Source organism: Diadema setosum, chromosome 18, assembly GCF_964275005.1.
Source record: "Diadema setosum chromosome 18, eeDiaSeto1, whole genome shotgun sequence".
NCBI lineage: Eukaryota > Metazoa > Echinodermata > Echinoidea > Diadematoida > Diadematidae > Diadema > Diadema setosum.
In genome coordinates this window covers 32,859,028-32,883,887 of record NC_092702.1, presented here as the reverse complement: position 1 = coordinate 32,883,887, position 24,860 = coordinate 32,859,028, and the positions used below count along the sequence as shown (strand labels likewise).

The following is a 24,860-nucleotide window of genomic DNA, read 5'->3' as shown; positions in this document are numbered from 1 at the left end:
TTTTCCGCAACCTTTATACTTTGGACTGACGATGATAATCTCTCTAGACGAACGTGCGCCGCTGTTTTAAATCAGGGAGGTGAGACCTCCCTGTTTAAACATACTGGAACGACTTACACCATAATGCCGAGAAGTTGCGTTGATCTTGCTGTGATCAGCCCTCTATAAATACTAACTGTTGGTGACCGCCCCACCATGCGTACTCAAGTACGGTCTAAAACACAGGTTGAAGAGCAAGGGGGGCTCTCCTACATTTCGGAGGTAATCAGATTTACACGGCAAGTTTATCAAGTATTTTTATCTCCGTCGGGAAAGACATGACGCGTTATATCCGATCAGTTATCAAGTTCAAGGCTTAACTAAAGCGTTCTTGATACTTATCAGCATTATTGCAATAAGCACGCCGTCATGGCAATATAGTTTTATGCCACTTTTCCGGCAATAGCAGAACGAAGGAGAATATTTCATGTGGAGGAAGCGACGGCATGTAAAAGGAAAGACAGGTTTGACATGCTTCATCGATCACATTGATTGATGATTCTCTTGACACTTTTGTGTCAGTCGACAATATTAGATTGGGGTTTTTAGCTTGTTGTTTAGCCGATGGGGGAAATGGAGTGGACTGAGCGACAAGTAGGCCTACACAGATTAAGTAGTGTTTACCGTTGGGAGCAGTGATTTTAAAAATGTTCAAGATATCACATTTGATACAATATATGTAGGTCAGTTGTATCACAAAATATCCTACCATAAAAAAATTGCAATAAAACCTAAAATATAAAGAGATATCACTATTATTCTCACTAAACCATAACTGCAGACGGTCTAGTCTAGAAACAGTTTAATGGTAACTATTGTTCACATTTTTTTTTTTTATTTAACAATAGTTAACATTGAGTATACCGATTAACTTTTTTACACTGGTTGTTTCTGTCCCTCACTCACATTTAGGAAGTATTTTGAAGCACTAAAGCTGGGTTTTTATTTCATCTGCAAATGGTAAACATAAATTATCACCTACTCTACCCGCCTTAGCTCCCCCGATGTCTATGAAGATGAGCGATCGTCTTGACAATGTGTGTAAAATTCGTCTGTGAGAGTAGTGTAGGGAGTTTTTTCTTTGCTCACTGTGTAGAAAGGTCGGCAGGCAAGACGCATTCCCATTGATATCCAGTAATAAGTGTCTGTCTACCTGTCTCGCTGTTTCTATGTTTGTCTGTTAAGGTATGTGTTTGCATGCGTATGTGTGTGTGCGTGTGTTTGCGTGTGTGTGCGTACCTAACATTGAATGAAATTCAGATAAAGAATATCATAAAAAGGTGTGTGTGTGTGCGTGTGTGTGTGATTGTGTATGTGTGCTTGCGTGTTTCAGGATATTGGCTAAACCGTTCTATATATTGTTGTATACGTCAAAGCCGTTCTCAAAGTTGATTAAATCATAAACATGTGAGCATTTTCCTTATGCAGTTCACATCCAAAATATTATTTATTTTGAAATCCAAAATACGATTTATTTTGAAATACATGTACGAAGAAAGTCATATTGGTTTGACCGTATAAATTGCAAACTAAATTTAGGAGAAGATGTGAAACAAGAAATCACACCCGAGGCACAGAGACTCGTCTGGCAACTTTCAATTAGCTGAGCCATAGTTCGCACTTTAATGAGACACAGGAAATTACCGCTTAGCGAACAGTAAAGGGTTAGCCAGTTCGCAAAAGGCAGGACCGACACTTCGACAGATTAAGAATAGCGGAATAGCAACCAAGAAGCGACGTTATTTAGCTGACGTTATTGTACGTTCATTTTGTTAACAAAATGTTCATAAGTGTGTGTGTGTGTGTGTGTGTGTGTGTGTGTGTGTGTGTGTGCGTGTGCGTGTGTGTGTGTGAGAGAGAGAGAGAGAGAGGGGGGTGGAGCCGTAGGGGGGGGGGGTGGAGAGAAGTGTCGAGAAAGCGCGTCCGATATCAGAGTTCGAAAAAAAGTTTCCCTCGTACGACGAAACCGAGCTGCGATGTGCGTGGGAGGGAGGGGGGGGGGGGGGGGGGGGAGGTGATGAGGCTTTCGTTCCTTTTGCCCCATTTACAACATATTGTGCCTGTCGTTTGTTTTTACTATGGTGACCTCTTTTTTTCAAATGATAATTCATTTCCAATCAATACAAGAAACATCAATGCACTTTGGTATTACTGTACACCGTAAGAGAATAATTCTCTTAAAAATAACTGAAATAATTATACATTTTTATGTTTCAATGTAACACTGAGAATTACCAAGAAAAATAATGGAAGTACATCATATCTGAAATAACCCCCCTCCAAAAAGTAAAAAAAAAAAAAAAAAATCTCCATAGTTGACCTACATACCCTTCCTAACCATACTTTACTATAATTACCCAAAGAAAAACACTTCACCCCTACATAATTACCTATCCCTGCACGATCTCTGCATGTTGTTTTGATAATTCTTTATTCGAATTTCGTTCAATTTCATACCACAGAAACTGAAACGTTTACAGAAACAAAAACAAAACATTATACAAAGACAAACTGCATTATACACAAACATTGTACAATAACGTCAATCTATATATACTATATAAAGACAAAATGCAGTAACACAAACATTGTGCAAACACTTTTCAAGAACCAAACATTATTTACAGTTTCCTAATTTGAAAAAAAGCTCAAATTTCTACCATTTTTGTTAATTATTACTTTTTTTCGTCATTTGACATGATATGCTTATTTTCCTCCATTATTTTTAGCCTTCATTGATCTTTTGGACTTTAAAGGGAAGAAAAACCCCAAGAACAATGTGGATTGAGTGAAAGCAGCAACATTAGTAGAACACATAAGTGAAAGTTTGAAGAAAATCGGACAATCGATGCAAAAGTTATGAATTTTTAAAGTTTTGGTGTTGGAACTGCTGGACGAGGAGACTACTAGAGGTTATGACGTATGAGTGGACTACAATATCAAGAAAATATAAAGAAAATGCTACAAAAATCCATTTTTCATGAAAATTACAAATTCCATCAACTTGATATTGACATATGTTAAGGGTAGCAATTATTCCCCCTGCTTTCTGAAAGCGGTTGGTCCACTGCTCTTTCATAATTCTAGAAAAGTGAATTTTTGTTGAATATCCTTTATATTTTCTTTGTATTGTTGTCCACTCATACGTCATATCCTCTAGTAGTCTCCTCATCCAGCGGTTCCAACACCAAAACTTTAAAAATTCATAACTTTTGCATCGATTGTCCGATATTTCTCAAACTTTCACTGATGTGTTCTACTAATGTTGCTGCTTTCACTCAATCCACATTGCTCTTTGGGTTTACCTTCCCTTTAAAGATATCATAGAGATCAAAGGTTTATTTTCGCAACTTAATTCATGTTTCTTTTTGTGTGAAATTTGTTGTTTGTTCTTATTGTTCTATGGAAGGGCACATACTCATGAATGAAGAGAAAAAAGAGAGAAAATGGAAGAGAAAAACAATGGTGTTCACTCATACGTAAAGTTTCCTTTTTTTTTTTGCTAATCTACCAGGTTGATAGCAATTAAATCATCTTCAATATGGTATATAATACATTAGCTTTCAGCCAAATATTCTGTGAGAAATCTAAACTTGAAAAACCGTTTACTTTCTTTATTTGTGCTGAGTGTATTTGAAATCAATTATAATGTAATCATCCATTGGCAATGATTAAATTATGATTTAGATGTTTATTTTCCGTACCATTGTCATAGACTATTATCATAGATTTTGTAACTACAATTATATTTTTTTTTTCTATCGAGCTCAACTGCATTGTCATTAATTTTTGTAATTTTCATTGTTATTGTATGGAAATATTTGATGTCATCTGGAGGAAAGTACACGCATCTCATTTATCAATTCACGATACAAGTCTAGTGTCACAGAATAATGAGTTTCTGTGCAATGTTGATACTGCATAACTCGTGTGGGTCAATATTTGCATGGTGTCAAGCACTATATTATTGACTCAGACCCGTACCACATATTGCCATATTTTTGTAATATGTTTTACTTCTTGTATTAGAGCGAGCGAATAAAAATAGCGCAGTTTAATCGCGTCGCATTGTTTGTAATCACGTTGGCTTGCCCTTTCTGTTTGGTTTCTTATTGCTTTCGTCTCCTTAGCTCAGTGCTACGCCCAGTGCCAGATGTGTGCAAATGTTTCAGAGGGGATAATACATGTATTACGATTTGAAAGCAATTATCTCCTAACCGTGGCAAAGAGCGCCTATTTATTTAGTTCCCTGACTGTTCACTCTGATGAGAAGAGGACGGATTGTGTCTGATACTGCTATTAATAAAAAGGGAACCAATACCTTCATGTGAAGTTATTCTAATTCAAATGCTTGATATGTTCGAATTAACCACTGCAAGTTTGAGCCAAATCCGCAAAGAATAAGAAAATCCCAGCCTTATAAAGTTAAACAGTTATTATAGAGGGCAGCAGGCAGCTTGTTAAGTATGTGTGGACATGACTGTCTCCAAGTTGGATAATACTTATAAAATTTCACATTTTTAGACTGTTCTCAACAATGAGTGTAACTCCTCTGAAGCCCAAATATGGCACGAAGGAATGCATTTTGCAAGCGCATATTTTGGAGTTAAACCATGTTTATGTTTGTGAATTAACAGAAAATTCAAAATACTGAAATTTTGTGTAGAAAATGAAAGGAGAGTTGTCGACAAGTTCCACCCCGAGTAAATTTGTCGCCCTCTACGTTTCATTTATGCAAAGATCTGTAGCTTCCTTATTCCTTGTGCGATTAGCTCAAATTTGCAATGAATGAATCAGATATGTCAAGTATTTGAATAAGAGAAAAACTTCATTGCAATGTATTGGTTCCCTTAATTCGATCTAAAATGCTAAATTTCAGACGATTTCATAATGTTATATCATATCCTGCATGAATACACAGTGCCATGCATAGCTTAATTGTGGAATCTATTGTGGTCTTTGAGAAGATAAACCCAGGGAGGTTTAGTCTCACCTCCCTGATGAACCCAAGACAAATTACACTGAACAAGGATTATGACATAGGAGGCTCACATACTCTAGTAATGTAGCAATGCAATTCAATTACCATACCACTTGCTTCTCGTCTTCACCTGTGTAGAATTTATGCATACTTCCTTCTTTTCTGTTTCTCTGAGCGTCCAAATATGCATTCTTATGTGCAGCTACTTTGTCATCATCCTCGTTCAATTGTGAAATCCTTATGAATTTTGAAAACGCTTTTCCCCCATTTGCAGTCACTCTGAAGTCTTAAACTTTGTAGTCAGTATAACTAAGGAGGTTCAAGAGAATGGAGTCACAACTGTCTTATTTCCTTTGCTTGATGTTCGATGCCGCCGCTAAAAAATATTTGAAGCATGTGCCAAACAGGATCTGCCACGCAGATAGGAAGACAATTGACTCGTGTCTCATTGCATAATCACCAGCCACTTTCTAAGGAAGATATATCCTTTTGATGGTAATTACTTTTCGCTATCCCTTCGTATAAAAGGTAGGTGGTACAGATACGAGGATGTGCGAATAGAAATTGCGCAAAAAAATGCTGAAATAAAGATGAAAATTACTCGACTGGGCATACTCGGGCATTAATCTGATATATCTATCAATAAAGAATTATACTTGATGATTAGTCCATGTTAGATTTATTTGTCGGAATTAAGCGGAAAATGATAAAACCGGCTTTCCAGGATGGTACAGTTTTAAACATTTTCACATGATACAGCTCTGATTTACACTTTTGCACAAATTTCTGCACGGGATTGACCTTTTTTTTTACATGCTTTATCATTAAGGGACATTTCATTTCATTTAATAAATAGATAGCAAAATATGGCCAATATTATGTTAACGTTCAAATTGAATCTTCAGATTGCTCAGCAAGACGGCGGCGTCGAACATCGATCATCAAAGGCATAAATGCACCTGTGAAATTCCTTTGTACATCAATAGAAATCTGACGACTGTTTGAATAATTAAAGTCAGTTGGAACTCCAACCCTTAAACCTCCTTGGTATAACCAATATATAGATGTTTGAAATTAGGGAAATTAAGAAATTGTGAAGTGAAATTTATAAAACAACTTTCGCACAAAAGGTTCTTGAAGAGCCAAAATTCACGGATAGAGTGAGTTGATGATGTCATCGCTTCACAACTTGCCGTGTAGCTTGTTCATCAAATCTTTACATTTTCAGTAGGTGTGTGTGTGTGTGTGTGTGTGCGTGTGTGTGCGTGTGTTTATTTGTTTGTTTGTTTGGTTTTTTTCTGATCCGATTATAATTTTGAAGTTATTCAGCCTGGAATAACATATGTTGTACACTTTACAGAAGAAATAACTGAATTTTCATATTTTCTTTTAAACGATTAATGGAAAATTGTGAGGTGATGATAACAGCTCACTAATTTCCATATTCATATCAACAGTTTTAAAAACTGTTAAGGAAAATTACAGCGTATTTTGTAACTTCCATACTTTCAATCCAATTTCAATCAAATTTTCTCTGTTGTGCTTGTAATATTCAACTCTTTCTTTTATCTGATCCGAAATTCCTTGTAAGACTTCTAACAAGTGTTTTCAGATAGGGTCCACTAGATCTTTCCTTCCACACGATGTTCGGGGTCATTTTGTTCTTGCAATAACTTTACAAAACAACCTCCTTTACAGCGATGACTGTCAATCATTGTGATCACATCTCTCACAAGGAGTGTGAAACTGTGTATTTGGACCACAAAGCCTAGCGTTCCTGTAGTTTTGATGAGGACAAAATATAGATTTTTATTAAATCTGCTTTAAATCTTTTTTTTTTTAAAATTCATATTGAACCTTCAAACAACCATTTCAAAGAGGCTATCGTCCGGATCGGTTTACACTCTATTACCACTTGGTCTACAGCCAGTTGGTCTAATAGACTGTTTGATATCAGTTGGTCTAATAACCAGTTGGTCTGGTCATCATTTCGTCCAATTGCTGTTTGGTCTAATTGGTTGAATTACTATTTGGTCTACAGTCAATTCGTCTAATAATAGCCATTTGGTCTATTTTTGGTCTAACACCAATTTATATCATCAAATACCGATTTGGTCTATTATGAGTTGGTCTAATTCCATTTCGTCTAATCATCAAATGGTCTAAAATAAAACCAAATTTGTCCAATATAAATTTGGTGTACACATCATTAATTTTGGTCCATTGCCCAGTTTGTCTAGCCTTAGTCTGTCTATCATCATTTAGTCTACACCCATTTAGTCTAATAACCATTGATCTTATTGTCATTTGGTCTAATAGCCAGCATTCTGGTCTAATCAGGTACCATTTGGTCCAATCATCGTTTCGTCTATATGACCAACTGGGTTATTATTATTATTTATTTATTATTATTGTTATTATCATTATTATTATTATTTTTTTTTTTTTTGGGGGGGAGCCTTTTTCTACGACTACGGACTACCCTCTGACCCTTCATTGAGGGAGAGAAAAAAATATGTTAATACACATGAAATAAGATTAGGGTAAAGTTTAGGGTCCCTCGCCCCTCCCCCATGGTGCCAGGCCAGCACCCCCAGCAGCTGGACTATAGATAAGCCACTGATTATCCACATGATCCATGCCCTGTAATGTAAAACAGAAACGGATATTAGACCAAATGGATATTGGACCAAATGAACATTGGACGAACTAAATATTAGATCCGGACGATAGCCTCTTTGAAATGGTTGTTTGGAGGTTAGATATAAATAATCAAAACTCGTCTTTTAATATTACATGAGAAAAAGTACCAACGCACCCTTTCGGCAAAACCGGGGGGGGGGGGGGGGGGGCTTTGGGCAAAGGGTGGGGTTCCAGTCAACGCGACGCGACCCAACGCTCCCAACGCACCCTTTCGGCACAAGCCGCTGCATGTTTTTTGTTGTTGTTTTTTTGCGACTACAGGCTTCGTCAGACTGACTTGCCCTACAGATGGGGCAATTGGCAGAATTGAGATACGGTGAGAGAATAATTATCATGAATTATAATAGATATGGTATAGGGCTCACACTTGCAAATAATACTATGAAATATCCCTAATCCCATCACAAAATCGTACCAAAAATATTAAAATAAATGAATTATAAAAAAAAAAAAATTATTTCAAAAGCAAATGCAGTTTGCCAAAAAACTGAATAGCTGTAGATATTGAGTATGAATGCTTCTACAAACTGCATTTTGGTTGGAAGATAAAAGCTTTTCTCATGGAATTTGAAGGGACTATATTTGATTGGGTGCAGCATGTACAGAAAATAATACGTGATCTTTTTAGTATTAAAAAGAACTCGTAGTCTGGCTTTGCGAACCCTTGGACAGAGTTTGAGCTAAAGAATCCCCCTTTGAATTTGACGCATGAAAGGGCATACCTCACTTTTTCAGGTTGCCGAAGATGAAACACCTCATTTCTACCAGCTATTTTACAGATTTTTTGTTGTTGTAATTCTGAATTTTAACACACGTCTCTATGGGAAATATTTACCAGTGTGAGCCCTATATAGTGCCTGAATTCTTCACACTACCACTCCATCAGACGTTTAGATCAGAGTATACCGGAGCCTCATGGGAAGGATCCATGATTATCATCATCACAGATTCAGAGGAGATTGAGACTGAGGAAGATGATATCAACAGTTCTCTCTATGAAGATGTGGATACCCGCACTGGTCTTTCAGACAAAATAGATCAATAGTAATTGTCTCAGAATCTCTCATTTCAAGACAGTGGCAGATCTACCGCGGACGGGGGTTAGGGATCCCCCCCCCCCTTAGGTTCCTTATTGATTTGTCTTTCTTTGTTTATTGGTGGTGTGGGGGTTTAGGAAAGGCATGACCACCATACTGTAAGTCAAGCTCAGATACATCTGAAGCACTGCTAAAGAATATTCAAGAAGTAATATCGTGGAGCGATAATTTATTTTCAATATATCCCATTCTCTTCTCATTAGTCTGCCATTACCCAATCTACGGCAAGTCAACGCCAGTCTGACGAAGCTTATAAAAGGCAGCTAGTCAGCGAAAGCTCACATAAAATTCGCTTCTAATCTCCCTGAAACATGTATGGGAATCATGTGAAAAGAGAAAATATTTCACAGAGAAATCAACAACTGGGATCAAATGTGCAATTGTGAGCATCTGAACTCCCCCCACCCTAATGAAAAGTTGGAACATAAAGATGTCAAACCTGGGATGTAGTCTAGCTTTTGGACTCTGTTTACATTGTGGTTAAGTAGTACTCGGAGCGGAAATTCAGTGTACGCGACAAGCCGTATGAGGGCGTGACCACAACACTGACATCAGTGGACTACTGTCGTCCACTGGCGTAGATTATCATTATAGGGCTCACACCCATAAATATTTCCCCATAGGGATGTGTATTAAAAATCAAATTTCAAAAAATTCTGTAAAATAGCTGGGAGAAATGAGGTATTTCAGTTTTACTAACCTGGATAAGTGAGATATACCCTTTCATCCATCAAATTTTCAGGGTGGATTCTTCAGTCCAAATTCTGTCCAGGGGTCCGCAAAGCCAGACTACGAGTTCTTGTCACTCAAAAAAATCACCTATTTTCCGTACACGTACCCAATGAAATATAGTCCCCTCAAATTCCATCAGAAAAACTTTCATCTTCCAACCAATATGCAGTTTGTAGAGGAATTCATACTCAATATCTACAGCTATTCAGTTCTTTTGCCAAACTACATCATTGATTTTTAATCAATTTTTTCCTTCATTTATTTTGGTACCTTTGGTACGAATTTGTGAAGGGGTCTGGGACATTCCATTGTATTTACGGGTGTGAGCCCTATAGTCTCATGATTATTGCAGTCAGAAAATTTGCGCCCTCTCTTGGTTTGTCGCATATGGCAAAATATCGCAAGATGGAAAAAGGGACGGCGCCCAGACTACGCCCGAAGCGAGGGAACAAGGGAGTGTCGGGAGAATAAGGGAGTTCACGGTTGCGATTTGCGCATGTGCAAAATAAAGGTCAAATGAGAATGTTTGTGTATTTGCCACTGACTTTCAAACGAAAAGAATCCTCAGGCAAATGAGGATTTGGAATGTTAAGTTGTGTGTTTCACCTTGTTAGAACGCACAGGTGAAAGTGATTCATCAATAATGTTTAACAAAAGCTGCACACGCATTTCATTGACATTGATTACAAAGGTGGCATGCTTCAACAAAAAATGCTCTGTCACAGGTCCTTTCCATGTTATTTGAAAATCTGTGGTGTAGGGGTCAAATGAGACATGCGCTAACCATGAACTCCCTTATATGGGAATCGGTGGGGATCCCCCTTCCCTTCCACGGTAAGGACCTTTAGCATTTTAATTAAAACTGTAAAGTATGCGATGCGATGCATGCTAAATCTAATATTTTGGCTAATTCTGATGAAAACACATCACGCCTCAAATTGTGACTTTTTAGGTGGTAGGGAATCCAGTTTTTCGTTAGTGTGTGTGTGTGTGTGTTTCACAGTCTATCTATTATCTCAATGTGAGAAGTGAAAAGAAGCTTGTCATCCGAGTGAACATGAACGTGAACCTGTGATTACTTTGTCTCAACACAATTTACATTTGCGAATGAGACGTCCACATTGGGGGGGGGGGGGGATAAACGAAAAACATTGCGCTTTGAAGTGACCCGAAAATAACAATTCCAGGGACACGCACACACATACACACACACACGCACAGTATGGGTATAGGCCTACATATGCCAAAGACCCGGGTTTGATTCCCTGCAGAGACAAGTTTTTCAACTTGTGCATCGTTTTATTTTCTTTAATATATTTTTTTCCTTTTTACAAAGAAGGGGCAGTAAGAGGAATGATAACCTCTCAAGCATGGGACGTACCACGATGCATTTTGTAAGTAGCTAAACTCTAAGTATAGCATGTTTACGCATAAATGACATTGAGATACCCCCTACACACACACACACACTGTAATACTCTCTTTTATTTCTGTACCCTTTGGGGATCTTACTTATAAGTTTTATGGAATCTCCATAATAACTTCTCATGATCCCTCCACAAATCATCCATTATGTTGTTATTTCCTTTCTTTGTAATTCACTTTGTGTTTGTTGAAACACCTTTTGGTGAATATGGTATCTTATGTGTATTGTTCTTTTAGTTTGTATATTCCAATTGATGTTTATTATATCACATTAAATTTGTATCCTTTTAATGATTATGTGGAAATAAAGTTGAATTGAATTGAATTGAATTGAATTGAATAACCTGAACCGTCTCGTTTGCTGATTACAGTCCCATTCTGCACCTGCTTCAGCACTCGCGCAAAGACATAATACGCACACCCAAACGCATGACACACACTCACACACACACACACACACACTAACCTGAACTTGACTTTTTGTTTTACTTGTGCACGATGGGCAGAGTCTCTCAACAAGTCCTCGATCTTGTCGAAATAAACCTACACCATCCACATCATCTTTCTTTTATTTACTGACAGACATGCACAAACGTACACACACACACACACACACACACACACACACACACATGCGTACGACCAGTACTGTGCTTTCCATAGCAGCTATCGTACTAAGTAAATCCTTAAATTACACACATTAGAAAATACCATTCAGACCAATTTCTGCATTGTCTTGTGTTTTGGTTGTTTATTTTTTTTTTTTTTTTACATATTCGAAACTGTATTTGGAAATGATTACGGAAAAGTGAGTTATCAGAAACAATTATCTTTTAACCTTATAATGACCCCATCTATAGAATCCCAATAATAGTGCAGTTCACCGTTTGCTGAAATTAATTTTTACAACAAATTAGACTACACGGTCATTTTCTCGAAAGCTCCAAATTTGAAATCCTTGAGCATATTCTTTCCAACCACTCTATTTTTTGTTTTGTTTTTGGTTTACATATAAAAAAAAAGTTTACTGTTGAAACATATAAAATAATATTACATTATTCACATGACTATGATACAACAAAAATCTTTTATAAGATAACTGGTGTTCAGGTTATCTCCAATGTCGGCGGCCATAGTCTTGGGCGATAAACTTGACCAGACTGCTCAGGAGGTTCCTTAATGGATGTCTGTACCTAATAAAGAAAAAGGAAGAAGACAAAAGTACATCTTTGTTAAAAAAAATGCATAGATAAAGCAATGTACCATAAGTTTAGCGGCATTATAAGAAGGAAAAGTAGCTGGATAATTTCACACAGACGGGACTGTTTCAAATTTCACACACACTGCATGTAGAGTCCAGGATATCTTCCTTTACAAATCGGGTGAAACCTAGGAATAATCGATCATTCCACTTTAGTAAGAATTGTCTATAAAAAGGAATGTGCAAAACCTATGTGTCTCGCAAAATGAAACTGAATTTTGCTCAGTTGTTCATATAGCATGGAAGCTGATCAGTGAGCATGTAGGATCTTACTGTGCAATCTTTATCATATATTTTACTGACAATGCATGAACCTCGTATCTAATTCTAAAACATACCACTATACATCCCCGATATTGGTCAGAAAAGTGTTTCATGTGTGTTTTACTAGTATCAGGTCGTGACAGCTCTAGGTTTCAATTTTTCAATTCAATTCAATATATATATATTTTTTTTTTTTGATGATGGAAATAAATAGAGAACATGATTCAAAGCGGTACAAATTGTCGATTTGTCTTTCATTCGTCTGATAAGGGCATTTTTTTTTAATACAATATAAAGTATATGCACGAATGATGTCATAAAGAAACAATGCACTTTGTCATGGCAACAAATATAGTAAATAATCATAACGATGGAAAACAGTGTTCCACTAAAAAGCCAAGCTTGCAAGACGTGGAACACTGGAACAAAACAACAATATCACCAATTTGTTATACCAAAATGAATAGGTTCTCAAAATAGAAGATAAAAGGCAGGACAAAAATCGAAGTGTTTGTCAATCTATAAATTCTGCTCATAATATTCGTCCTTTTCTGCCCAAGTAATCTTCACAACCCATTTACACTGTTTAAATTGGGACTGCCTGCACCATCAAAAATCTGAATTGGCATGTAAAATATAATAAATCTCTTGGGTATCCGCCGAATTCCTATTACCAACGGTCCTCCAATCACGGAACACACACACTTCTCACGGTACGATTCTTCATGGGCTGGCAAGTCAGGAAATATACACAAATATCTTCTTCTCTTCTTTAAAAAAAAAAAAAAAAAAAAAAAAAAGGGAAAATGTTTCCAAAATATTCCCAGTGGGCATCAACTATACGTGAGATAGCAAATACACAATAAAAAGAAAGAAATATATATTGCATTCTGTAATTCAATGCTTCAGTCCCATACCTGGTTCGCAATCCTCCTCCACCATGTTACCGAGGAGAGGATCTAACACGTGCAGCTTCCAGCAGGGCATTTGCAGTCTGGGCCACAGTCACAGCACTTGCAGGCGGAGTCTGGAAGGGGAGTGGGAGGGCGGTATCAGTAAGTTTGCTTGTTAACATTCATCACTGGCTTTAGAGCAACACAAGGCTTCTTTTCTGTCTTCGAACACAATTTTCCCAAATTTTCTTACACTCTCATTTCAGATAAGACAAAGATTTTCTTCTATGCTCCCTTACACTGTACAAGATGTAGCACGATTTCTTCCCTGCAACTATATGAGAAATCTTATCTGGTAACAATTTAGAAAGGAAATATCCATAAGCTCAACTTGCATCAGTTCACAAGTGTCAAAAAGCATTGAATTTACATAATAAGAACACAAAGCAAAGCACACATACAATCATTTCTTTGGTCTATCATTTTCATATGCACATCTTTATAGGCAGTATGTTAACAAATAAACTTGTAAATGGAGTTTCAGCAGTGTACCATTGCGACGCAATGCACAATAAGATGCAAACAAAATATGGAACACTTCGATTATGTACCTCAGGTCTTGCTTATATATAAAATATCAATCAAAAGACAAAAAAAAAATCTTTAGATCTATCATTAATGGTGGCCATCCTTCATGAAGGTTGCGTTTATACCATTATTAATTGGCACACATCATGGAAGTAAATGTACTGTAGATAATCAGATAAGGCCTAGTTGGTAGAAAAGCTTGATGCCAACTTACCTGAACATGCTCCACACCCACACTTTCCACTAGTACAGCAACTGCCAGTCTCGCAGCAAGCTTTTCCTTGGCAACCAGCACAGTTCTTGCTTCCCTCTGTAAATAAATCAAGAAAGATCGAAATATTGCGTCAGTGAAGCACTCAAAACGTGATACTGTCTACCATTCTTTTCAAAACACTTCGAACAATGTACCTGTAAATTACGTGATGTTATTTCATCGTCAATTTCTTCCCATGCTCAGACTCCTCACCTCATGAATAAACTATGAAGCTCCACAATAATATCATGAATAAACAAAACCACGTGCGTTTGCACTGCGTTATTCATTACGTTGGTGTACATCGCGTGAAGTCGTAATTCTGACGAACATATCTATGGCTCAATCCTCATTTTAGGTTAGAATATAAAGCATTTTTGTGACAAACAACAACAACAACAACATTAATATATTTCATTAAGATTCTAAGGCCATGATTGCGTTATATGGTCCTTAGTCCAGAATTGTCTCCCCGATATTAGAGCGACTACAAATGAAAGAAAACCTTATTTGTATACGTGCAGCGTTCTGGCCTAGTGTTCTATCATGGCATAAAATACAATGTGTATAGCCCCGTACAGTGTGATGAATTGATGCAAGTCTCTGATTTGCATATTCTACAACTTTCAGGCGAGACGCACACCAAAGAGGTACACAGGTTTCATACTCAGTGGATTTAGAATGAATTTCAGTGTGGTTATGCTAAAGAATTGAAAACTTACCCTTGCAGCTGCAGCACGTACAGTTTGCGTTAGGCATGGTGAAGAAATTGGACGTTTACTTCAGTGGTCTGTCGGTAGGATTCTCTGGAGCTTTTTCCTCCTCGTAGTTTTCTGCGTCGTCTTCGTAGATTTGTCGTCTTCGTATCCGTATGGCTGCCGTTTGCCTAACTCGGAGTCTTGAGTGAATAGTGAACATGGTGGAAATGTGGTGAATTTATAAGGATTTCTGGCTGATAATTGCACTCAGTACACCAGCCATTACAAAGGCACTTGAATTTGGCACGTGTGCAAGCGAGATGATTGCAAAAAATAATTAGTGACGGCGGCACGACCCTTATAAAATTCGCACGGCACGGTAAAAGAGCTAGACTCGCAGTCTACGAGCTAGCCGGTGATGCGCCGCTCTTGCCTCGTACACAGCTACGCAGCAATGGACTGCAGAATGTGTTTTCGTAGATTATTTAATGATAATATTATTAGGACCTACATCTTATACGCAGACTTACTTGTCTCGCTTTAAGGTTTAAAGGTGAAACGGATATCTAGAAACAATCCATATATTTTTATTTCTTGTATTTTTCTTCAGAATACTTGGATACGCCCACAAAAACCTTCCAAACCAAGATTCTGGTTGTGACCTCATCTGTCAATCATTGATAAAGTACTAATATGATTAACAAAAGACATTGGAATGCACCCTCCCCTAGAACGAGCATAATTTGCGTGTTTCCTCGCCATGTCTTTTGTTAGTCACATTAGTATCACAAATGTGCAAGTTATGCATAAATATTAATCTTATTTCATTAGTGTACATTTGTCTTGCATTCATTGGAAACGACGTATTATGATTAGTTATATCAGTTTCTGAGATTTACAGATTTCGCCTCATTTCCTCTTTTTTTTTCCTTCAGAGGAAATAGAAATAATACCCGCTTTCAGGTGTCAAGTTCCTTTATAAATTATAAAATGATAAAAATAAAACTGCTGTTCAATCATCAAGTTAGGTTGTTGTTCAAGTTCGGCGACTCTGAAAGTCAAATAGTTTGTCTCTGTCTGTACATATCAGTACTATTTTTCTAGTTGCATTTTTATTTTGTTAGAATCGCTCGCTGGTTATGAAAAACTTGTCTTTTCACTCTTAACAATAACACTTTTCGGTCTGAATAACCAGCGATTCAGGTCATGGACCTACACACATGGACATTCATCGCTCGTTTATTAATTCAAACACCTGTTTCTGTGAAAAGTGTCACAATAACATTTTAAAGATGCTTTCCTGCTTTGATCTCATCGTGCATTACCGACAGCCAGCCTGGAGTAACAAGACGGCGCTTTGAAATACCTACAAACTACTGTATATGCACAGAAGATGATAACTCTCTTAAATCAAGAAAAATGTATGTGCAGTTGTATACTATACATTGAGAAATCATCGCTCAGTTAATTTCATTTGCGAAATGCACGTACATTACGAGAGAAAGCAAGTATTTCGGCAGGTTGGTAGTAATTTCTAATCTAATTTTTTCCCATTTCGGCACATTGTTTCAGAGTAAACATGGACAGTAATGGTAGACGACATGTATGTCTTACCATTTAGCAACGTTACATGCGCGTCCATTAACGTCCAGTTCAGTAATTACTAATTTTGAGACACGAAATTTGTCATGATTTGAGGTTTGCTGCTCCCCATCATTGTCGATTTTCCAAAGGCAGTTAAGTTTGGAAAGGCACAAACTGTTCTTTTGTCAGTGACGATGAACGATTACACAATCGTCATTGTCTAAACATCTGAATGTACTCATCAAGATGCACATAATCAGGTGGCGGTGATGCAGGTCGGATCAAAGAAAGACCTCAATAGTCCATGCAAGATCGCTCCACCCACGACGAGAAGTGCCAGGGTTCAAGGTGGGGAAAATGCATATTCATAAGCCACTCAGTCGCGCAGTGCCAAGCGCAGGACGATTTTTTTTCCCACGTTTGTATCCACACGAGCTCTGCGCTCCGCCCCTGGCATTGTTTACTAATAACGTAGCGTGCTGTGAGGCTCTTTGCAATTGGCACTACTGCAAATTGAAGTAATGAACTTGTGATATTGAGCCTGGTGCAAACATTATCGACTACGTGATGTGTAAAGTTTGAAACGTGAGCTATAGATATGGTCGTTTGCCGACCCTAGTACACAGTTCCAAAGGGAGAATAATATATTTCTCCAAGTGACACTAGCCAGTGCCATATGTGAATATATCTTTATATATACCGCACTGACACTAGCTGTTGTTAACTACGTTAAGGTTAACTTTAACGATGGGGCAGCCAACAACTTTGTCTTACCATCTCCTAAAAACATTATGTACACAAAATGTTATAAAAATCGATTTCTATCAATAGTTTAGCGATTTCTATCGATATTTTAGCAACTGCATTCTTGCCTTGTAAAAGGTTTCTAGTATGATGACTAGATTCAAATGATATGTTTTTAAATGTTTTTATTGTGTTTCCTTTTTGGTATGGTTTACCTTTTTAACATGCTGTCAACTTCACAACATTTTGCAAACCTGTATCTATCTGCAAATACTGTTTTACTGGTTTCGATTACTGGTAGTCATTGTAAATTGATTCCTTTAATTTTATCTCAGTTTGGTTAACGGAAACGGAAATCTCTGCGTACAGGGCTAAACGTTTTGCGCCCGATAATAATAAGCACACCTGTAGCGTTTAGAGAAACGTGTGAAATAATGCTGTGTGCGGTATTTTCTTTCTTTCTTTGCACACGGCCAGTTCTTAGAAACAATGCATTTTGCAGACTGTGCATCTTCGTCGATCTTTACGTGTGCAAAGACTTGTCAGCTATGTGTGGTGTGCCAAAAAACCAACAACAACAACCGCCCTAAAATGAAAAAAAAAAAAAACCAAAACAAAACAACACACACACGTACACACACACAAAAAAAAACTACTGAAAATGTAAAGATATGATGAACAAACTACATGGCAAGTTGTGAGTTGACATCATCAACTCACTCTATCCATGAATTTTGGCTGTTCAAGAACCTTTTTTTTTGTGAAAGTTCTTGACAATTTCACTTCACAATTTCTAATTTCCCTAATTTTTAAACATCTATAAATTGGTTACACTGAGTACAAGGTTTAAGAATTCAGCCTGATTGTGATGAGGGAAAAGTAACAAAATTCATAAAAATTTCACAATTGAACGAGGATGATGACATAGCAACTACACATAAGAATGCATATTTGGACGCTCAGGGAAACAGAAAAGAAGAAGCATGCACAAATTCTACACAGGTGAAGTTGAGAAGCAAGTGGTATGGTTATGGAATTACATTGCTACAATACTGGAATATGTGAGCCTCCTATGTCATCACTCTTGTTCAGTGTAATTTGTTTTGTAGTTTATGTACTTAAAGACCACAACAGATTCCACAAATCTATGCATGGCACTGTGTATTCATGCAGGATATGACATTATGAAAATCGTCTGGAATTGAGCATTCTAGATCGAATTAAGGGAACCAGGGAGATGTAAGAAAAGGAGAGACAACTCCTGCTCTCCTTTGAAGGATGCGCGGCACCGCCGAGAAGTTATGCACTTAACTACAGGTGGAAATCAGGTGCTTTGACAAAAGAGAGCATCAATAATCGGGACTAGTGCTCTCACATTTAGAAATACTTGCCCCTACTGCATTTCGCTCTCTCTCTTTCAATGTGATGGCAACAATGAATTTGTGTACCTTGAATTGGAGCAGCGAATCAAAATGCAGTGTAAAACTGACAATTTTAACAGCAAATAGTTTAAAAGCACGCTGGTACACGTTTTAGCGGAGTACTTTATTTGAAAGATCAAAATATCCCAGATGAAAGGATAAAAAACTAACATGCGGAAATGTGCGCATTATAGAAAAATATTAGGTTTTTAAGAGGGCCTAATTTTCATTTCATTTCGATTTGCGCATTACGAAGAAACTAGAAATACATGTTTATAATATTGAATTCTTTCCTAAACTACTCTTAATCAATTTGAGTATTTCATTTAAAATTTTACGGGGGAATGAAGCTTGTAATTCAACGAAAGGTGAAATGCGTTCTTCGTCTCCGAACTTCGCCTTGCGACTAGAGCGGTGCAGAGCATGACTTCAGAGCGTATAGTGGAATGCTAGACATCCATTAAAACGCTTTGAAACCAAACATGTGTTTGCATGAATTACGAACGAGTTGTCTCTCCTTTTCTTACACCTCCCTCAGGCTGCGTTCACATAGAAGTATTCGGTATTCGGTATTCGCTATTCGGTATTCGCTATTCGGGCCCCGAATACACCATCACCCGCACCGTCAACTCACCATCCCATGCAGTGAGGATTTCTTCCTCCTACATCCTAGCAAATCTTATTAACCATTTCTAAACTGCATCAGAATGTCAGTCTACATGCTTATTTTTGCTAAAGGGCAAATCCAGACCAAAATTGTCATTATTTCATAAACGAGAGACGGTATACGCTGCAAGAAAATCGAACAAGTTCGATTCCCACTTTGCTATACTTTTCGCAGCTATTCGGTACTTTCGAATAGTGCCCTCCTATGTGAACCGGTGTGAGGAAATCCTATCGTTCGATTCAAGCTATTCGCGTGCCCTCGAAAAACGAGCCCGAATACCCGAATAGTATACTTCTATGTGAACGCAGCCTCAGGGAACCAATACATTGCAACGAAGTTTTTCTTATTCAAATACTTGACATATTTCATTCATTCAATTCAAATTTGAGCTAAATCGCACAAGGAATAAGGAAGCTACAGATCTTTGCATAAATGAAACGTAGAGGGCGACAAATTTACTCAGGGTGGAACTTATCGACAACTCTCCATTAATTTTCTACAAAAAATTTCAGTATTTTGAATCTTCTCTTAATTCACATTTATAAACATGGTTTACCTCCAAAATATGCGCTTGCAAAATGCATTCCTTCGTGCCATATTTGGGCTTCAGAGGAGTTACACTCATTGTTGAGAACAGTCTAAAAATGTGAAATTTTTAAAGTATTATCCAACTTGGAGACAGTCATGTCCACACATACTTCACAAGCTGCCTGCTGCTCTCTAATAACTGTTTAACTTTATAGAGCTGGGATTTCCTTATTCTTTGCCAATTTGGCTCAAACTTGCAGTGATTAATTCGAACATATCAAGCATTCGAATTAGAATAACTTCACATGAAGGTATTGGTTCCCTTCTTATGAAAAGCAGTATCAGACACACTCCGTCCTCTTCTTGTCAGAGTGAACAGTCAGGGAACTAAATAAATAGGCGCTCTTTGCCACGGTTAGGAGATAATTGCGTTCAAATCGTAATACATGTATTATCCCCTCTGAAACATTTGCACACACCTGGCACTGAGCGTAGCACTGAGCTAAGGAGACGAAAGCAATAAGAAACCAAACAGAAGGGCAAGCCAACGTGATTACAAACAATGCGACGCGATGACACTGCGCTATATTTATTCGCTCGCTTTGAAACGAGAGGCAAAACAAATGACAAAAATATGGCAATCATTTGCACGGGTCTGAGTCAATAATAGAGTGCTTGACACCATGCTAATATTGACCCACACGAGTTATGTAGTGTCAACACTGCACAGAAACTCATTATACCGTGACGCTAGACTTGTCTCGTGAACTGATAAACGTGACGCATGTACTTTCCTCCAGATGACATCAAATATATTAATTATTGTACAATGCAGTTGAGCTCGATAGAAAAAAAAAATAAAATTGTAGTTACAAAATCTATGATAATAGTCTATGACAATGGTATTGAAAATAAACATCTAAATCATAATTTAATCATTGCCAATGGATGATTACATTATAATTGATTTCAATTACACTCAGCAAAAAAGAAAGTAAACGCTTTTTCAAGTTTAGATTTCTCACAGAATATTTGGCTGAAAGCTAATGTATTATATACCATATTAAAGGTAATTTAATTGGCTATCAACCTGGTAGGTCAACAAAAAGGAAACTTTACGCAGAAGTGAACACCATCGTTTTTCTCTTCCATGGCACAAAAGTAAAAAGTTGTCATTCATGTGTATGTGCTCTTCCACAGAACAATAAGAACAAACAACAAATTTCACACACACAAAAAAAAACATGAATTAAGTTGCAAAAATAAACCTTTGATCTCTATGATATCTTTAAAGCCCAAAAGATCAATGAAGGCTCAAAATAATGGAGGAAAATGAAGTATCTTATGTCAAATGAAGAAAAAGAAGTAATAATTAAGAAAAATGGTAGAAATTTGAGCTTTTTTAAATTAGGAAATTGTAAATAATGTTTGGTTCTTGAAATTGTCTCATGGATTCTTAACTCACTAGATTAAACGAAATAAATAAATAAGTTCTGTTCATTTAGTCATCTTTATGCTTATTATTCCCTATGTCATTTGACGTTTGACTTGACAGAAAATTCGTAATTTTCCCCTTTAGTTCCCCACTTTGTTTTTCTTAGAAGTTATAAAGAGATAAAGAGAACAAAAACTTATTTTTTTCCTATTTCATTCATGTCTCTCATTGTGTTAAACTGGTTTTTAGTTGTCAATGTTATCGTGAAGAGCATTTGCAAATCAAGGAGAACATGTCAATTTTTGCAATTTTTAATTTTGTGCCATGGAGGACAAAAACGAATGTGCTTACTCATGTGCTTAGTTTTCTTTTTAATTCACCTATCAGCTCAATAGCCAATTAAATTTCCTTCAATATGGTATATAATACATTGATTTTTATAAAAATCTTCTATGAAAAATATGACCTCGAAAAAGTGTTCACTTTCTTTTTTTTTTTTTTTGCTGAGTGTATAAATATATGATAATGGTATTGAAAACAAACATCTAAATCATAATTTAATCATTGCCAATGCATGATTACATTATAATTGATTTCAAATATAAATATCATTATAATTATAGTCACTGCCATTAAACAGTTCATTGCTTTTATCAGTAATATTATCACATATTTTTGAGAATAAACACTGCTTTTCTTGATCAAGAGAGACATATATTTAGACCTATCAAACAGAAAGACTACTTATCAAAATGTTCTTATGTTAGCAACATCACACGTACTTTAGTTTGACTGTTGGAAAGACCATCCACAATCATTGTAAAAAAGAAGGCCTGAATCAATCAGAAAATAATTCAAATTAAAGGCTCTTGAAAGGGCAATATCACACTTTCTTTGATTTGTCTATTGCAAAGACATATCATTACAAAAAAAGAAATAAGGTCTGAAATCGAACAGAATTCATCATGCACCTCGATGAATAAAAAAAAATGAATGTTCATCAGTATCTATTTTATTCTACAGTAATAATGTATTAAAGATAACCGTAAATAGTTCACAAAGCGCATACTCTATACCTGTCTTGGTCCCATCAAAGTTGGCATGAAATTCCACACTACACGAAACATTAAGATTTCATGATTTCTTTTCGTACCTTTGATGGAAACCTTTACCATTCTATTTGTCTGATTCTACTCTGCTGCTGCGACGTGAAAATAGGTATGAAAATGCACGGTATAACTTACACACAGCAGTATAATACTCCACATATACCGGTACATCAAATTACGTTTTTATTGGAATACAATAACTCAACAACTTAAGAAAAATAATTGCTTGGTTCAGCTCAAGAAAGATGCAACTGAAAGTTCTACACAGACATCATGGGGGAGAAAATATCGCACATTTGACAAAAAACAACAACAACAACAATAAACGTCCACCAATGATAAATGCAGAGTTTTGAAATGCCATGTCACTTTCTGATAGCCACATTCATAAAACAATTTTTGTGTTAGTGACAATTTCATGATAGTAACACTCACATCAAAATGTGACTACGTTTACTCTTTTGTGCCACATTTATGGTAAACATTTAGTATTCTACTCCATTTCTTCTTTAATCCGAGCATTCAGCATTTAGAGCAGCAACTTACCAAGTTATCTTATTGGGGTGCTATCAAGAGCCCCCCACCCCCCTCAAAAAAAAAAAAAAAAAAGAAGAGAAAAATGAAAGAAAGTAAGCAACTAAAAAACTTGGCTGTAATGAAAGTCAGATGGACTCATGTCAATGTAACAAAGGAATGGTGCTGCATAAAGACTGATGTAATGATAAAAAAGATTTCCAGAATTGCATAATTCCATACAGACTGCCATAATTAAAGGATATAATGAACAAATAGGGGAGTTTATTAGTGCATTTAAATTCAGGGAGATTCTTCCTCTTCGGACTTAGTAACAATCTTTTCCATCCAACAGTATACCAATGCACTTTTTTTTCATTTCATTTCATTTCATTTATTTTTTCCATCTCTAACAGAACTTGTAAATACATTTTTCCTTCCACATAGAATATAAATACATATATTAATTATGTAAATATTACAAAATATGATAAGTGGAATTTATAGATATACAAATGACAAGGTGAAAAAGAAAAAAGCACAAAAAAAAATTCTGAAATTACGAAAATGCAGGAGATGGGGAGGAATGCTGAAGAATACTTGGTAGGCTACCAGGCATGCATCAGTGCAATGGACAGTTTCATGAGGTGAAAGATGAAATTATCCATTCACCGAATGAGTTATTCTGTCCATTGCACAAATGAAAAACATTCATTATTTGTTTGGAACACCTAAAAATGGATCCTGGTCCTTTGATGTGTGATGAATTTAGAAACAGTTGAGAGAATGTGTGAGATATAAGATCGAATGAGTACTGAGCGCTATATTGCTAGAGCACTGTTCGTCAATATGCTTAACAGCATGCACACTGCAAACGCAAGCGTTTTTACATACATTTATGTGCCGGACTCTCGGCGTGCGTGCAAATGGAGCAAATTGCATGGATCCAAGCTTGCACTGTAAAAGGAGTCGCAACTGCACGAATGATAACGTAATAGTAAAATGGGACAAATGATCAATAACAAACAAACAATCAAATGACAAGGATCTAAGTGTTACATAAATGTTGTTATGTCAGACAAGTCCCTCTCAGAAAAGCCGTGGGCAAGCTTTCTGATTCTAAGAAAAGTCTTTTCTGTAAATGATGCATCGGACAGCTAGGAAGTTGAATCGTAAATGGGTCTATTGACAAGAAAAACAGACGTACCATCAGATACTCCCATAGGCAAAGCATGGTACATATTTGACACGGCTGAATAATGAGTTGGTATATCACAGAAATATAGCATTCAAATCCTTCAAATACCCTCTCCAACCCACCCGTCAAAATATATAAATATACATTTACAGCAAATGTTCAACGCAGTACAAAACCGCCCAAAACTACATTGTGCATAGCTTGCTTTTTGTTGGCATATTGATATTACTGCAGCTTACTTTTACATGAAAGTTGAACAAATGCACAAAAAGTATTTTGCCAACTTTAAGACTCAACATCGAGCAATTTAAGCGCACGTTATTTCAGCAAACAACATTAAATATCAGTTTCAGTATCAACATCTGATGGCATGTGAAATGGAAACAAAAGGATGGTTGACTTACTATGGTTAAACAAATAAGTGCATAAGTACTGGGTATGCATCAAGGCATCAGAGCTAAAACTGACCAATTAATTGTTAGAACGTCAAAAAGGAATATAGCCGAAAGATACGCAGTAACTACACATCAAGTACGTGTAGGAAATGCATGATGTCATTGACAAGTGAGTGTTACCGAATGACGAAATTATTTTGAAATAGAGAATGTGAAATAAGAGTCATACGAGTGATAATGAATCAAAAATAAAAGCTGTCAAATCACTGCCTTCATACTACATGAAACAACATCAGTATAATTTGAGATCATACACTGAATTGATGCTTTAC

At 36.6% G+C, this 24,860-nt stretch overlaps 1 long non-coding RNA gene across 1 annotated transcript; it reads right to left on the bottom strand.

The window, feature by feature from the left end:
* Window positions 1-12,017: 12,017 nt before the first annotated feature.
* LOC140242090 (uncharacterized) lies at window positions 12,018-15,296 on the bottom strand. Its single transcript, XR_011902121.1, has 4 exons — window positions 14,959-15,296; window positions 14,198-14,293; window positions 13,420-13,529; window positions 12,018-12,164 (listed from the first exon to the last, which is right to left on the bottom strand). It is a non-coding gene; the product is annotated as an uncharacterized lncRNA (long non-coding RNA).
* Window positions 15,297-24,860: the final 9,564 nt, after the last annotated feature.